The sequence below is a fragment of the Monodon monoceros genome, unplaced genomic scaffold, assembly GCF_005190385.1.
Source record: "Monodon monoceros isolate NGI ecotype Baffin Bay Population unplaced genomic scaffold, NGI_Narwhal_1 Super_Scaffold_4, whole genome shotgun sequence".
Classification (NCBI taxonomy): Eukaryota; Metazoa; Chordata; class Mammalia; order Artiodactyla; family Monodontidae; genus Monodon; species Monodon monoceros.
In genome coordinates this window covers 28,923,748-28,934,533 of record NW_021703781.1, presented here as the reverse complement: position 1 = coordinate 28,934,533, position 10,786 = coordinate 28,923,748, and positions in this window count along the sequence as shown.

Here is a 10,786-nt window from a genome sequence, read left to right as displayed (position 1 = left end):
CAGTGCCCTAGTATGATGTCATTAGGGACCGATGGGACATGCAGGCCGTTGAGGGTAGAGTGGGGGAACGTGGCATGGCCCATGCCAAGAAACTCACTGAGTGGGGGCTTTAAAAGAGGTGGGGAAGCCTGGGTGGGAAGCTTTCCTGGGGAGGGTGAAGAACACAGACCCCACCTCCAGCTGGTGGGTGGTTTTAAGCTCCAGGATGAGATTTGCTTAACCTTGTACGCAAGTCACACTTTTTGGGGAATTTCCCAAGCATTTTTTTCTTTTTTTTTTTTCATTTTTTTTTCTTTTAGTCTCATAACTTTCTTGAGAGTTATCTCTTGTGCTTCCTGTTTTCAGAAAGTGAAACCAGTGCAGAGTGTGATTTAGGTGACTGACCCAAGGCAAATTGAGGAAAGCCCTGAAGTAGGGTTGCCAGATAAGATACAGGAGGACGCTGAGTTAAATTCGAATTTCAGATGAACAACGAATATTTTTTTTTAGTATAAGTATGTCCCAAATATTGCATGGGACATACTTACACTAAAAAAAAAAGTACTGTTTATTTGAAGTTCAAATTTCGGCAAACTTGTTTGTTTGTTGTTTTTTTTATTTTGCTAAATCTGGCAATCCAGCAGTAAGGGGAGTGGGTCTGAGTGGCTATATGCATCAGAGAGCCTTGTTATTGGCTCAGGAGGCTGGGAGGGCAGGGCTGAGCAAGGTTGAGAGAAGCATGTCCGCTAGAGGAGGGAGGACATTGAGGGGAAGGGGCTCGAAACTGGCCGAGGTAGCCTGTGGACAGAAGGACCAATGGGCTAAGTAAGAAGACCTTTCTGCTCATGACTGCGGACACATGCTCAAGATCAGATAGAACCTCAGAGCCCATAAAGGATGCTCACAACTACTTGTTTTAATTGGATCCTCTCAGCCCTGGGAAGTAGGCACAGCATAGATCCCTATGTCCAAAGCACTGACAAGGAAGATGAGGTTCAGGGAGTTTTCGTTCAGGTTCTGGAGTCAGGGCCCACAAAGGAAGGGGCCTTAGGGAAAGGCACTAGCTCACACGGGGTGGGTGGGGCAAGCCCTAACACCCACCCAGCAGGCCCTGGGGAGCACGGTGTTTTCCTGCCAGTAAGGGGGCAGCTGGGGCACAGTGGAAAGGGGATCGGCCTGAGAGGGCCATCACTGGGGAGGAAGGGAGAGGCAGGGAGAAGAAAAATGACCAAAGCTCAGGATCTACTAGTAAATGATTAGCCTTCACCAGAACACAGAAACTGTGGACCGTTATTATAAAATAATGAAATGAAATAAAATACAGCAAAAATAAAATACAAGAAAGCAACATAAAATAATGAAACTAAAAGGGATAAAGGCGCCAAACCCTCTGGTAAAGGTCCAAGAGAGCTGAAATTCCTACAGGCCCAGGCATGAGGTAGACTCAAGGACAAAACCTTTGGCTACAGACTGGGGAGCTCAGGGCAGCAGGGCACAGTGGTGTCAGGTGGCCAGGGCTGCACGCCTCATTCTACTCACTCCCTCAGTGGCCTTATGGCATCTCTTATCTCTTTGGGCCTCACTTTCTGCTGACGGGCTCAGGCAGAACATCAAGCTAGTTTCCAATTGTTAGGAGACATGGAGTACTGCTCCCACATGCTGGGGTCAGTGCATTCACTCGCCAACATGAATTGATGCCCTACTGTGTGCCGGGCAGTATGCCGTGTGCTGGGCAAAGTCCCTGTCTACATCCTGGTGTGTGTGTGTGTGTGTGCGGGGCTGGAGGCAGGGGAGACCCACAGTAAATAAGTGAACAAATAAATGAGTAGGGAGGCAACGTTTGAGTTGAAGCCTGAATGATCTGTGCAGCCAGGTAAATATTTGGGGCTGAATGGTCCAGGCAGTGGAGATGCCTAGTGCAAATACCCCAAGGGGCAAACAAGCTGAGGGTCATAGAAGAGTAGGAAGAAGGCCAGTGGCCAGAAAGAGAGTGCAGGAAATGAGAGAGAGGGCAGATTTTGCAGCGCTTGTGGACAGGATCAGGGCTCTGGGCTTTTTCCGAGTGTGGTGGAAGCTATTGGAGAATTTTGAACAGTAGTGTAATAGCAGTTGATAGATGTTTTAAATAGTGGCTCAAGAAATACATGTTACATGAGGAGGGAGGGTAAGCTGGGACGAAGTGAGAGAGTGGCATGGACATATATACACTACCAAATGTAAAATCGATAGCTAGTGGACAGCAGCTGCATCGCACAGGGAGATCAGCTCGGTGCTTTGTGACCACCTAGAGGGGTGGGTTAGGGAGGGTGGGAGGGAGATGCAGGAGGGAGGGGATATGGGGATATATGTATACATATGGCTGATTCACTTTTTTATACAGCAGAAACTTACACAACATGGTAAAGCAACTATACTCCAATAAAGATGTTTAAAAAAAAAAAAAAGAAATACATGTTGAGGACATTGTGCTAAGTGAAATAAGCCACGCTCGGGAGGACAGATGCTACATGCTATCACTTATACGAGGCAGCTAACATAGATTCATCGAAGCAGAGAATAGAAGGATGGTTGCCAGGGGCTGGGAGGAGGTATTGGTTAAAGGGTACAAAGTTTCAGGTATACAAGATATGTCCTAGAGATCTACTGCACAGCTTAGTGGCTATAGTTAACAATATTGCATTGTTCACTCAAAAATTTGCTAAGAGCGTAGACCTTAGCAAAGGGTAGAAGGCTCTTTTTTTTTAATTTAATTTTATTTATTTTTGGCTGCGTTGGTTGTTTGTTGCTGCGTGCGGGCTTTCTTTAGTGCGGCGAGCAGGGGCTACTCATCGTTGCAGTGCGCAAGCTTCTCATTGCAGTGGCTTCTCTTGTTGCGGAGCCCGGGCTCTAGGTGTGTGGGCTTCAGTAGCTGTGGCTTGCAGGCTCTAGAGCACAGGTTCAGTAGTTGTGGCGCACGGGCCTAGTTGCTCTGCGGCATGTGGGATCTTCCCAGACCAGGGCTCAAACCTGTGTCCCCGGGGTTGGCAGGCAGATTCCTAACCACTGCGCCACCAGGGAAGTCCCTAAGTGTTCTTATCACAAAAAAAAGAAAAAAGAAAAAGAAAGAAATACGTATCATGTATTTCTGGTTATATCATGACCAGGTACACCAGGTATGTATACCAGTGTATGTTTTTTATGAATGAAACAAAAGTATCACAAAACAATATTTTGTGCAATGTTTTTGATAACAGCAAAAGGTAATCAAATAATTAGGATGTGATGAGTTGTAAGTATTTATTACCTGTGTTTTATTATGTTATTTAATTGTAATATTAAACAATTTAATTTTTAGTAATGACTGTGGTTTTTTGGGGTTTTTTTTTTTTGCGGTACGCGGGCCTCTCACCGCTGTGGCCTCTCCCGCTGCGGAGCACAGGCTCCGGACGCGCGGGCTCAGCGGCCACGGCTCACGGGCCCAGCCGCTCCGCGGCATGTGGGATCTTCCCGGACCGGGGCACGAACCCGTGTCCCCTGCATCGGCAGGCGGACTCTCAACCACTGCGCCACCAGGGAAGCCTGTAATGACGTGTTTAACAACCGACTGACAGAATCCCTAAACATGGAGCAGTTGGCTCTGGTGAGCCGGTGTAAGCTGGTCTCCGCACGCCGCCGCCTAGGAGCCTTCTGGGCTCTGACAGTCTGAAGGTCCAAGGTTAGAAGGAGCTAGGAGCCCGCTGAGGCCACTCAAGGTGGGCACTGAGCCCACCCTCGACTCCTCAGCCCCACGAGGAATCTTGGCCTGAATCACAGTCTCTGGAAGGAGAGAGAGGAAGGAGTGCAGGAGAGAGGGACTCCAACCAGGCAGGCAAGTGGCAGGAAAGGCTGGCGGCATCAGTGTTATTGTGGGAGCTGTTTTTCTCTGTCTTATCAATGGCAGAGACCAGGGAGAACAATACCCCTGACTAAATATCACTTCATGAGCCAACAGGAAACCCCCCAAGTGTGGGTCAGATGGGTTGGCTGGTCTGGGTGGGCCCGGAACCCTTTCCCAGCCCTGAACTCTCAGGGTCTGCCTGCTTCTGCTTTCCGCATCCCAGTGTGCTGATCTCACACGCTGACTCCTCTCAGCCTCTTGTTTTTTTGAAATGGAGTGAACCGCCAGGTCCTGAAGACTTGGGAAGGAGTAGCTGCCTGTCCGTCGCTGTGCAGACCATGGCAGAGCAAGGCCAGGCTTCCTGCTCCTTGGCTTCGTGTGTCCTGCATGAACACCACCCATTCTCCCTGTTGGCCTCACTTTGGGAGCCGTGTAGGCACTGAGAATATCACCTCCCTTCAGCGGATTTGGAAACGGAGGTCAGGGAGGTCAGGGAGGTCAGGGAGCCTGCCACAGTGTCAGGAGAACTAACGGCGCACACGTTTGGCAAAATAAAAAAGTCTGAAATCAAGTGTTGCGGAGAGTGTGGACCCATAGGACCTCTTCTGCTGGAAAACATTTAGCAATATCATGTAAAGGTGAACGCTGACGGATCCTGCAATGCAGCAAATGCACACACACCAGAGATACTCTTGCAAAGGTAGGTCAGGAAGAGTCCCGCCTGCACTGTTGCAAGAGCCATCAACAGGAGAATGGTTGAGTAAACTGTACTGTAGTCACACAATGGAATAGAGTACAGCCATCTGAATGAATGGGTGACAGTGGCATTCCTCAATATGATTACCATTTAGCAGTACTATATTAGGTGAAATAAGCAAGTCACAAAGATTTCAAACAGTATGATATTCTTTAAATAAAGTTAAACAATAAATCAAATATATATATATTTAGAATATATATACACATATGAGACAAAACTCTATAAATAGGAAATCAAGGGAATTATTCTACACGCTGATTATCTCTGATTGGGGGAGCCTGGGGGATTGGCTAAGGGTCGACCTCATAGGTAGATAGAAGATATTGTCAAGGTCCAGGTTTTGCTCTGACCAGCTTGTTCATAGGGACTTATTATATTAATAAACAAACAATTAAATAAAAAATAATATTACGGAGTGGGGATTATGGTTAACACCCTCTGTGTGTGTAGGCTGAGGAAGAAGGGGAAGGTTGGCGCTGGAAATCAGAAGACTTGGCTGCTGCCACCACATAGTTTTTCAGGCGGACAACTCAAAAATCACAGACGCAGAAGCCAGGTGATTTTCCTCTTCTAGGTGGCAGTTTTCCTATCGGTAAAATGAGGTTTGGGGACCGGATCATCTTTGAGCCCCTCTCTTAGCTGAGCTAGAGCAGGCTCTGTTGCTGTAATAAATAATCCCCCACCCACACCTCCTTCTCAGAGGCTGAACACCAGAAGGTTTGTTTCTAGCCCCCAACACAGTCTGAGAGGTCCTCCTCGTCAGCTGTCCTGCGATGTGGGTACAGGGATCTGGCCTCTTCTGTCCGGGAATCTTTCACTTCCCACCAGCAGAATGGGAGAGAGAAAATATGGAGAACCCTCACTGACACTTGCTGCCTCACCAGAGACATGCTGTTTCTTCTCACCTTCCTGTCACCGAGAACAAGTCCCGTGGCCCCAGCCCAACTGCAAGGGAGGCTGGGAAAAGGAGGGAGGGCATGGATGCGCAGGGAACAGTGACTTTCCCTGCCAGAGCCCCCCGAGTTTCTGCAATCCTCTGAGCCTCTGAGACGTTCCAGGCCAGATTTGACAGTCTCCTGTCTCTGAGTCTACAAACCACAAAGGCTTTCTGAGTTTATTCGTTCATTCCTTAAGTAAACAGTGGGGCTGCTCTGATCCAGCACTGGGTCAGGCAAAAGAGCTCGTCAGTGGCGGTGCTGTGAGGAAGGGGGTGAGAAGGAAGGACTGACCTTCTCACGGTATTATGATGTCATAATACCATGCAAACACTGATAGTCAAGAATAAAACAGAAAACATCTAGTGGGTGTGTGTGAGGGTGGAGGTGGGGGTCGTGGTTACAAAAGGCTTCTTGGAGAAAGTCATTTTTTCGACAGAGTCTTGAAGGGTAAGAGGAGTCTGCTGGGAAGGCTGAAAGAGGGGCTCTTCCTGGTAAGGGAACAGCATGTGCAAAGGCACGGAGGTGAGGAAGGCCTTGCAAGAGTGGGGAAAGGTCAGTGGCTTCATTTGGTCAGAGGGCAGGGCACACGTGTGGTGTAGGGGTTGGAGGGTAGGTTGAAACTACAATTAAGGTAGAAAGGTGATCGGGAGTCAGCGGTCAAGAGGGCCTTGAATGTCGTGCCCAGTGAGTGTTTCGACCTTATCCACTGGGCAACCATGGAAAGATTCTAAGGAGACAAGGAAGGCCAAAGGCCACTGGAGGGGCCATTTCAAACCCTCCCAAAGTCTCCATTAGCCAGTTTCCCTTCCATTCTTTGACGTGGACAAGACTTTTCCCAAGACAATGTACAGAGCTCTGCACACTCAACTCTGGGTGAGTGTCTTAACCCCCATCTTCCAACCAGAGGCCCCACAAGCCTAAATACATACAAATCAAAGAGCCACTCCCCCTTGTGCCCCACGAAAGGACACGCTCACATTTCAATCACTGGTCCCGAGTGACCAGGCATCTTCCTTCTAGCCCTGAAGGCCTGGGATCTCTCCACGGGGTTGGGGTGGCTAACAGACTATTGGTAAAATGTACACGGCTCGTTTTTTAAAGAAAAGTGGATGCGGAATTGGAAGGAGAGGAGGAGAGTCACTGCTGCCATGGTCCCTATGTGAGGAAGACCCCATCTCTGCCGCACCACTTTTCTTAAGGCCGCTCCTTGGGGAGCAGGGGGTCTGCTAGACCTGCCCCTATGACTTCCAGGCATCGGTGGTGCAGGGGCGTCTGCCAGCTTGCCCCAGGCTGAGAACCCTAGGCGTCCGATATCCAAGCCGGTACTCCTCACGCCCACTTCAAGGAACCGAGCCTTGAAACTGAGCAAGCACTCTCTGAGGCCTTCTAGGGGCCAGGGCTGTCAGGTGCCCAGTGCTTTCCTGCGTCTTGGGATTCAAGCAACCATGGAAAGATTTTACACACGAGGAAACTGCCGCGGAGGGTATTCAACTTGCCACTGTCACACAGCGAGGAAGGGGGCAGACTCCAAAGGCCCAGGGACTGTGCGCTGCTCTGAACCTATATGCAGTGGCCGGCTGAGTTCAAGGTGCATGGCTCTCCCCACCTTGTGTGGTTCTCTTCTGGTCAAGAGTCTGTGAGTGGGGCCTGGAGTGGTCAGGCTGTCTCTCTGGTTTTCCCTTTGGAGCACCGCGCAACGATATCTGGGGTTGGTAGGTGCCAAAATCTAGTTAGCACTTACTTAGTCCTATGCCCTGACAACAAGGGGGCTGCACCCACGGGAAGAAGGGGTACCGCAAGCCCACTGGGGTTGAGGGTAGCCTCTTTCTAATTCTGCACAAAGTCCTCATATAGGTCAGAGAGTTCTTTGGGAGGGTGGATATAAGGGATGGCAAATCGTTTTCATCTTCTGAGCCAACGGCACCCTTAGTGGCAACGCAGAGCGCTGTGTGGAGGTGGAGTCTGGCATCCCGTCTGGGAAGGAGTTCTGCGCTCAGTGATTTCTCTCCCGGGTTGGGGGATGGGGCAGTGGCGTATGCAGGGAGAGTATTTGCCATTTTGCTATCACTGCTGTAAACTGACACCTTCTGTGTCAACACACAGCCCAAAGGAGCCCAGGGCTCAGCCCTGGCCCAGAGGAGAGGCAAACGTCAGCCTTCCCAGTACGTATCTGCTGTTGTAATTCCTGACGCACTGGCATGCAGGCAGGTTCAAGAGGGTTAGGGGTTCCTCTGCATTACAAATCACCACGAGATGTTTTTTAGTGAAATGAGCAGCAAAAATGTGCACAGGATTGTGAAGTCCCATCTTCTTCTACTCGTCTTTGCCGGCCTTTCAAGCCCAAGTTGAAGGCTGATTCCCCCCACCCCACGAAGACCCCTGCTTGCTCTTCTTTCCAAAGTTTCTCCTGCTCTGAGCTCAGAGCTCTTGGTCTGAAACTCCACCAAACACCTATCAGAACTGTTGCCTGGGCAACTTCAGCTGCAGACACTTCCCTACATATTCCCTCCTCCTCCAACCACCAGTCCAGGAAAGTTGAATATTGCTCTTACTGAAATTATTAATACCACACTTCCTTCCCGCATGATGGCTTATTCCCAGCTAGCAAAGCACCTTCCTGTTTGCGTCCTCATTTGACCCCATCAGTCACTAACTGAGAAAATTGAGGTTTATAGAGAGGGCCGAGACTTGCCCAAAGCCACCCGCCCAGGTTGCTTTTCTCCAAATCCTGTCTTCTCTCCATTGTCCCATTCTGGAGACCACAGGGTGGATGGAGTCCCCAGAAAGGGCAGGGGACAGGGATCCAAGCCTCACCTGAGAGTTCCCTCCTACCTGTGGTTCTGAGGATAATGTATAGGCCAGAGCGGCCATACAGGAGACTGCCAGACCAGGGCCAAGGAAGGGAGAGCTAGATATAGATTGGATTAGGAGCAGGTGGCTTAGACATCAGGCTTCCTGGGTGACCCTGGGCCACTCCCTTTCTTTCTCTGGGCCATGGTGTGTCCTCCTCTGTAACGTGAAGGCTTGAGATAGGACCTCTGACATTTTGAAAGCAAGGCTTCTTAATGTGTACATGATGGGGAGTGGGGAGGCACAGAGTTTGGGCCTGGACCAGTCTTCTTATCCTGGGACCCAGGCCTCTGATACCCACCTGGTCACCCTCACCCATCACCTCCCATCCCACGGGATGTGCTGTCTCAGGGACCTGAGGGGTTGGTGAGGGGCCCAGTCAGCTGCTATCCAGGCAAACTGCCTGTCAGTTGCTCAAATTTATTGATCACTAACTGGATACAGAGCCCATGTGTCGAGCAGGTGTGCTGTGGGCAAGGGGAGGGGGAAAAGTACAAAAGCAAAGAAGCCATTCAGGCTTCAATGGGGAGCATAATTTGGCCATCTCTCCATCCAGCCATTGACCTAGCAAACATTTTTAGATCATATGCTATCTATGTACCAGGCCCCGCGTAGGAACTATGGGGCAGGGATAAGGCGAGTTTGGGGTGAAAAGACCAGTGGTCACCAGGTAGGACAAGCAACCTCACAGCATCAAATCACTCTTAAGGACAGGGAACCCCAGACCAGGTGTCAGACTCATAGTCTCAGGCTGAGAACCATGGCAGAAGGGTCTTGTGTGGCTAGCACTTTGGTTCTCCGCATGCCCCATCACTACCTGTCTATTGCCTTATACCTAGTGGTACCTGCTTGGGCCCTAAAGCAATTTGAATTTGCAAACCATACTAGGGAAAAATACCAGCACTTCAACATAACAGGACTACCCTCGTCCAGAAGGAGAGTGGGGGCCAAAGACAGAGAGTTCTGGGCTGGTGCTGGGAGCCTTGGGGTCTCCTCTGGGCTCCCCAACTTCCTGTGCCATTGGAAAATGTCCCCTCTCTGACCAGCAATTTTCTCTGTGAAATTTAGGCAAAGTCTAGATCAGTGGTTCCAAATCCTATCCAGCCCCCCACCTTGGAACCTTAAAGATAGTATCGGAGTTCCAGAGATGACCCCAAATGTTTCCAAAAGTAAATGGTTATAACATTTATTCCTAACAAGTGTGTACCTTCTCTTTAAACAAATAGGTTTAAAATATAAAGAGTACTGTAGAGATGTGTCTCGGATGAATAAAAATATTAAGATATGATTGGTGTGTGTGCTATCATTTGTCCTAATAATCACAAATTGTTGGATAGACAAAATCTTTGAAAACCTGATCAAATGAGACAGAAGACAATCCAAGGGGTACTTGCTCGGTGACATGGTTGGAAAGGGTAGCACTTGGTCATCGTTGAAGTCCTTTCAGGTCCAAGCATCCACAGATGTGTGCCGATGCCAGTCGTGGGAGAAATCCTCATGGCGGGGATGGCAGAGAGCTGACCCTTATGGAATATCTTCTGATTACTAAACTCAAACTGGTAAGCTCACAAACACGCCCAGAGGTAGGACAGTGACCCTCCGCATCCTACAGAAGAGAAAACAGGTTTATTCGCAGAGGTCAGGCGCCAAGCCAAGGCCACTCATCTGGAAGGTAGCCGAGCACTTGAACGCCCGGGGGAATGGCTCCAGAGCCAGGTTTGAGGTTGGAGAGGCGACTCCGGCCCCCTCCGGGCGCCTCGCCGCTAGGTCCCTGGCGCTGGCGCAGTGCAGGTGCCCGAAGACTACCCCAGTCTGAGAGGGTGAAGTCCCCCTGGAGCTTCGGGGTGTGTTGGGCGCAGGCGGAGGCTGGGGCGGGGGCTCCCCTCAGGCATACTTGGACTAGCTGGGCCGTCCTGGGGCGGTGAGTGGCAGTCGTCTTCCCCAGATCCCCCGGACCCATCTAGGGTCCTGGCGACCCACAGAAACACCGGGGCGGCCTGGGGCCGGGGGTCCGGGCTGAGGAAAAGGGCGAGAAGTGAGGCGGACCCAGAGCAGAAATAGGAGAAGAGAGAGGGGGAGGGGGAACGAGGGAAGGGGGCGGGGAGTCCTTCCTGGGACAGGAACCCAGGCCCCCCTTGGCTGAGCCGACCTGCAAAGCGATTCTGCAGATGGAAGAAATTAAGTGGGAGGGGGAGGGTCCTTCGATGATAGCGAGGAGAGGGAGGGAGATATGTGTGTGTGTGTGTGTGTGTGTGTGCGCGCGCGCGCGTGTGTCTCTGGGCCTGAGAGGGGAAGGAGAGGGGGACACATCAGACTAGACGAAAGTAGAAAAGATGAGAGGCAGAGACAGAGACAGAGTCGGAGACAGATCCATAGAGAAAGACGACGAAACCGACAGACAGA